The sequence below is a fragment of the Pan paniscus genome, chromosome 2, assembly GCF_029289425.2.
Source record: "Pan paniscus chromosome 2, NHGRI_mPanPan1-v2.0_pri, whole genome shotgun sequence".
NCBI classification, from domain to species: Eukaryota; Metazoa; Chordata; class Mammalia; order Primates; family Hominidae; genus Pan; species Pan paniscus.
Window position 1 is genome coordinate 44,632,075 of NC_085926.1, and position 6,789 is coordinate 44,638,863.

A 6,789-nucleotide genomic window follows, 5' to 3' on the forward strand; every position below is an offset into this window, starting at 1 on the left:
TGATATCTGATTTGGTTTCATATTCTAACAAGAGATACAGAAAACAGAAATATCACCTGTTTCCTATGGTGGAGACAAAACATCTTTAAGTGATACTAATGTATACTCTAGACATTTGTGATGCTTACATATCAATAGCACATGTACACTCCTAGTGTGACTGCAAAAGGTCAGCAGACAGCCAGGAAGGGCAGAGGAGAGAGGCAGCAGTGTTTGGCATTCACAGACACTGCAAAGGATGAAAATGTTCCTTTTCCTCAGCGTGAGGCTCTGGCGGGTTATAAATACCTCTCAATTTGGGACAGAGAATGGCCTGATTCCACGGACTGCTCACACCTTTCCTTATCCATCTTCTTGTGTTTCTGAGCCAAGCTGCACCTCAAAGTGCTGCACAACCTTTGGGAGTGCTGCTTGGTTCTCAAACAGCCAGGTGGAGCTCAGGAGGCTGTCCTGTATTATGGGGAACTCAAGATGTACAGACCTGAGGGAAAGTTTTCATATTTCTGCTGAAAGTGAGCTTGGAAAGAGCCTTCTGGGCTTTTTTTCCCCCATTCCTTCCCCTTTTTCCTTTTCCCATTTCTTATGCATTATTTCCTTCCCCTCACTTCCCCTGTTCCCTTCTGCTTCCTCCTTTCTCCCTTTTTCTTCCTCAACTCCTGTCATCCTTTCCACTCCTCCTCTAATCTCTATTTTTACTTTAAAACTCTTCTCTTGGCTCATGCCAGTAATCCTAGCATTTTGGGAGGCCAAGGCAGGAGGATCACTTGAAGCCAGTAATTCAAGATCTGCCTGGGCAACACAGCAAGACTCCGTCTCTACAAAAAATAATAAAAATTAACCGGGCATGGTGGTGTGCACCTGTGGTCCCAGCTACTTGGGAAGCTGAGGTGGGAGGATCACTTGAGCCTAGGAGTTCAAGGCTGCAATGAGCTGTGATTGTACCACTGCATTCCAGCCTGGGCAATAGAGCAAGATTTGTCTCAAGAAATCTAAGATACAAGAAAAATAAAAAATAAATAAAAATAAACTCTTTTCTCATTCCTGTTTTGGAATAAACTCTCATAACCTCTAATTCTCTGTGCCATCATCACTGAGGTCAACCTTATACCTGTTGAAGAGAGCCACTCACCCACTCAACAATTTGTTCAGGCTTGGTAAGCCTCAGAATTTGGGGAGACTCCCAAATATAGTATATCCTCCTGAGTTCTCAGGGCTGTGAAGATGTACTTTGCAACTGTGTCCAGAGCTGACTGAAAAGTATCTTATACCGAAGTGTAAAGACCCTCAGGGCTCTCCATGCTGTAAAATCCCTGAAGCTGCAGACCCTCCCCAGCACTGAGAGCCAGCAGAGACCCCACTGCCTCTGCAGAGAAGGCAACCCTGAATGGCAAGGGTGACAGGGGCTGTACTCAGGTCATCCCCACCAAATTCTAGCTTCCAGTTCCAGTTTCAGAGCAGGTGCCAAATGGGGCCTCGGTAAGGAGCTGCTGCCACCAGATAGAGATAGAAATTCCAGGCTCAATTCTGTGGCTGTTGCCTCTGACTTCTCTCCAGCAGCCCTGACCCAGGTTCTCTTTTTTTTTTTTTTTGAGACGGAGTCTCACTCTGTCACCCAGGCTGGAGTGCAGTGGTGCAATCTCGGCTCACTGCAAGCTCTGCCTCCTAGGTTCACGCCATTCTCCTGCCTCAGCCTCCCGAGTAGCTGGGACTACAGGTGCCTGCCACCACGCCGGCTAATTTTTTGTATTTTTTAGTAGAGATGGGGTTTCACCGTGTTAGCCAGGATGGTCTCGATCTCCTGACCTCGTGGTCCGCCCGCCTTGGCCTCCCAGAGTGCTGGGATTACAGGCATGAGCCACCGCGCCCAGCCGCCCTGACCCAGGTTCTCTAAGGGTGTCCTATGGGAACTAAGCTAACCCCCAGAGGAGAGATGCTACTTCCTCTGGGTCAGAAGACAAGAAGTGGGTACCATATCACCTTCAACTCCCATGTTTAAGAGCCTGGGACAAAGAGGAGGGTTGATGTTCTCCCTTCATTTCAGATTAGCCACTGGATGTGGTGCAGTGAGGCAACCTGCCCACATTCCATGGCAGGCAGGCAGGGAGCAGAGCTGGGCCCAGACCCCAGGTCTCCTCCTTCCTGGGGATCTTCATAATAACACCCTCAAATCTCCATCATGCGACTGTCCCACTTAGCAAGACCCTAAGGCATCCTGGCACCCCACCCCTTTGCCCATGTCTGCTCCTTGCCTCAATGTTAGTAGGGGCCACATCAGCCAACAAGCCTCAAAAAAATCCGCAGGGAGAATGAGGTTTGAGGAAAAAAATTCCAAGAGCAGCCCTATCTCAAGCTGTGGAGGACTGTGAAATAAAGGAAGAGGAAGAGAAAAATTGGAGACTAAACTTCATTACAGGGAAAGGAGTCCCTGTCCTCTTTCCCCAGGGAATGGTGAGGATGGGAAGGAGGTCAAGACATCTCTCTCGTTTTCATCCAAATTAACAAAGTATTAGCTAGCCAAGACTTGCCTGTCTCCCAGGAACTAAAAGTCCAGTGGGGTGACGGTTATGTAAAGAGATAATTAAAGTACAAGTCGAATTGAGTTAAGAGAAGGCTGGTGAGGAAAAGAAAACTTATAGCTCAAGAGGGCATGACAGCAATTGACTAAGACTTCCTGGGAGGTGGCATTTGAGCTGGGTCTTGAAAGGAGCTAGGATTTGAAAGGGTAGAAAGCTTGGAGGTTGGGCATGGAGGTTTTCTTTCAGGTGAAGAAAACAAGATGGGCAAAGGCACAATAATGGAAAAGCAGAGATTGTTGGGAGAAGTCTGTCAGTGTCATTTGGAGTGTAGTGGGAAACAAAGCTGGAAAGGGAAATCAGTCAAATCAGGTAGGGCCTGGAATGCCACACTAAAACCTTCACACTTTATTTAAAAAGTCTAGAATTCACATAGGGATGTTCTCTCTGGTGTCTGAACATTCTGTTGTTCACCTCCTGCAAGTCAAGTGTTCCCTGGCCTATTGACAACAGGCCTGTCTGGAGGTAACTCCCACCCCCTGTTACCCTGGCCTGGGTCTTCACCTAGCTCCAGGCATCCCTGTAGTCCTTCTTCTCCTTTACTGTCCCTGGTCCTGCCACTAGGAAAAAGGTTTCCGTTATTGTGATGATTGTAAACATTACCCTCACTCTGGTGAGGGCCTGCCCTGGGACACTTCCTGAACTTCTGTGGCTCCTGGACAGGCAAGGGGTGGTCAACTAAGGAGGAAGACATCAGAAACCACTGTTGACAAAGAGAAATGGCCAGCTGGGGGCCCCCAGCATAATTGGCCCAGCTATCCAAGGCCAGGCCTTGACTCCCAAGTTCTAAGAAGAGAGTCTGAGGCCGAAACTGCTGGGATGTCTGCCAAAACCTTGCTTAGCAGAAGACCTCTTTTCTTTTTAATCAATCTGGCAATCTTTCATAAATTCTAGGATATAAAATCCAGAGCTGCTCTGGTGAACACGTAAGCAGGCCCCTGATCTACCTGCTTAGCTGCCTGACAGTCCTGCCAGTGGGTCCCAAAAGCATCATTGCTGGACAAGATGGTGGCTCACGTCTCTTCTAGCCCTCGTTTTTTCTACGACTACTAAAAATTCTAAAAACAAAAAAATCTGACTCTAGGAAGACAGAACCCTTTGCATATCTTCTTTAATGATATGCACTGGGCCTGACAGGCAGGAAGCCCCAGAGTACAGCAGACAGGGATTTTCTTTTCTTCATCTCCACTGATGGAGCTTGTTTTGGTTCCTACTCCCACTGGGTATAAGGAGCCAAGGGACAGGTGACTGTGGGAAGCTGGCACTGTCACTACCACCAGAGATGAGGGCAATGAGGAGGGCTGAGGGAAAAACCCAGAACATTTAGGGGAGGAAATCATACTGGCTCTAAAATTTCTGAATATTTAGGCAAATTTTAGAAAAAGCACGAGAAAAAAATAGGAAGTTGTCTCATCAGTTCTCCCACTTTTGCTTTTCAAGTTCCTACCAGCAGTGGCTTTTTCTATGTTCAGTGTCTATTTGGTTAGAAATGTTATTGTTGGCCAGGTGCAGTGGCTCACGCCTGTAATCTCAGCACTTTGGGAGGTCAAAGCGGGCAGATCACGAGGTCAGGAGATCGAGACCATCCTGGCTAAACGGTGAAACCCCGTCTCTACTAAAAATACAAAAAATTAGCCGGGCATGGGGGCGGGCGCCTGTAATCCCAGCTACTTGGGAGGCTGAGGCAGGAGAATGGTGTGAACCCAGGAGGCGGAGCTTGCAGTGAGCCGAGATCGCGCCACTGCACTCCAGCCTGGGTGACAGAGCGAGACTCTGTCTCAAAAAAAAGAAATGTTATTCTTATGTTCCCTCCCAAGTGATGAGAGGTCTCTCATGGCATGTGACTTCTGTAGTATGTGGAGATCAACCTGTGAAGGAGAATGAAGATACTGAAGAGGTCTTGAACAAGAACACACCTCTCAAAGGAGCGGGTGTCTCCCTTGTTCACAGCCATGTCTCCCACTGGAGCCCTGGATCCCATTCTTCCAGATTCTTCAGAAAACTCCACTAATTATCCCTTCCTCTCTGCCCTGTACCACCAACCTCTTGCTGTCTCCTGAGTCCTTCCTGGTTGCCTATAAACATACTCAAACCTCACGCACTCTAAAAACAACCCTCTTTTACCACTTGTTTCTCTCAAGCTCAGGCCACATGTCTTCTCTTCTCATTCAAACCTTAGAAGAAAAAAAAAAATCTTAAGTGCTTCATCTTTCAGGCACTCCTCAACCCACTGCACACAGTCTGTAGTCCCAACCACTCTATAGAAACAATCTGAAGATGCCAGTGCTTTCTTTCCTAATCGTCAAATCTAAGAGTTGCTTTTCAGTTCTCCCTATTTGATTCTTATGTAGTATATAAACCACTATATTCCCTCGAACTGCTTTATTGACTCCTATATTCTTGAATGACAGTGTCCCTGGGACTCTATCTTAACCAATTTCTTCCTCTCACTCTAGATCTAAGTCAGAGGTTAAAGACCCATGCCTTGGGGACCAGGCAGGAAATATAAAGGAATGAAAACAGTGGGACTATATTAAACAACAGGGAGGAGGAAGACGAACGGGAGCGTGCATGCCCCTCTAAGGGGGCGCCTGCTGTTCACTCTAGCCTAATGCCTTACAAGAATGTCAGCCAAGTGTTGCCAAATCTTCCAGACTTCCAAGAAACACCACAAATCTAGATTTTCACATAGCATCTAATGATGAAAAGCTGGTGACTAATTCAGTTTTTCAAAACTACTGTTCAGGACAAACAAAGCACATCAGTGAATCTGATCTGGCCCATGAGCATCTAGTTTGTGGTCTCTGCCCTAAGTTCTGCCATTCACTCTTTTGGTCGTAACTATCACCTGTTAGTTATGATTTCCAAATTTCACATCTCATCAGCTTTTTCTTTAGCCCCAAAGACATCAGCCAATGTCTTCTGGAACGTGACATCACTGACCATGTTCAAAGCTGAGCTGATCATCTTTCTCCTAAAACGTCCCACTGTTCCTCTTATGTTCTCATCTCAGTTAACAATACCATCGTCCATCCTGTCACAAGCCAGAAACCTGAGAGAGTCCTTGCCTTCTCTCTCTCCCTTACTCTTCAAAGTCGTCTTTGAGAGGAAGAGCTGGTAACACAGCCTGAAAAAAGCCTCAGGGCCTGAATTTCCATGCTGGCTCTGCCACTTAGGGGCTGTTTGCCCTTAGGCAGATTAACCCCTCTCATTTTTTCTTAATAGGAATAATAGTACCTACCTCATAAGGTTGCTGTCAGGATTAAATGAAACAAGCATCTAGAACAGTGCCTGGCCCACGCTAAGCATTACACAAGCACTTGCTATTATTTTGCCTCTTTAATGCTCCTTAAATCTACACAGTTCAGACATTCAGACATTCAGACTTATGGGACACTTATGACTGCCACCTGCACCTACACTACTTTCCTCCCGCCCGCATCCCATTTCTAGTCCCCAGTTCACCCTAACAACAAGCCCTTCAGACACACCCACCAGTGTGCCCACGTCAATTTACCATTGCCATGGCAACACCCCGGAGTTACTGCACCTTTCCATGGCAGTGACCCAATGACCCAAAAGTACTACTCCTTCCCTAGAAAGTTCTGCATAAGCCGCCCCTTAATCTGCATGCGATTAAAAATGAGTATAAATATGACCGCAAAACTGCCCTTCAAGCAGTTGACGAGCGACTTTCCCCTTACATCAAGTGCACAGTAAGCCCAAGCGCCGGGGCCGCGGGGATTCCCGCTAGTCACTCCCGCCACTACCGCCACCCAGCCCCGCCGCCAGCGCAGCCCGCAGCCCCGGCAAGCCTGCGCCCGCTCGGCCCCGGTCTCTTTCGCTCACCAGAGGCTGCGGGGCGCCTGGCCCCGCACACCCAAGAAACACTGCCACCGCGACGCGCCTGCCCCCAGGATCCTCTCGCGAGCTTCAGTACCCAGGGAAGATGGGCCGTCCCGGAAGTGCGGCCGGGGCGACTTGCAGGCCCCTCGCCGACCGCTCTAGGAATCTCGGAGGTCTTTTGACCTCGACGCCTCCTTACCTGGGTCTCCTACATCTGACCTATCCATTCCAATTAAAAATCTGCGATGTGTTTAGGGGTGGGAGAACAATCTACTATCTACACAAAGGCCTCAGAGAATGTTGGGGAAAAAATTAAAGTCTTAGATATTGACATGTTTAACTTTTACTTCTTTTACAATGTGAAAGTGTC

The 6,789-nt window shown here is 47.8% G+C and overlaps 1 long non-coding RNA gene across 1 annotated transcript; it reads right to left on the bottom strand.

Moving 5' to 3' along the window:
* Nucleotides 1-2,528: 2,528 nt before the first annotated feature.
* On the bottom strand, nucleotides 2,529-6,540 carry LOC134729955 (uncharacterized). The gene is made up of 2 exons (XR_010111533.1): nucleotides 6,423-6,540; nucleotides 2,529-4,747 (listed from the first exon to the last, which is right to left on the bottom strand). It is a non-coding gene; the product is annotated as an uncharacterized LOC134729955 (long non-coding RNA).
* Between the last annotated feature and the right edge of the window lie 249 nt (nucleotides 6,541-6,789).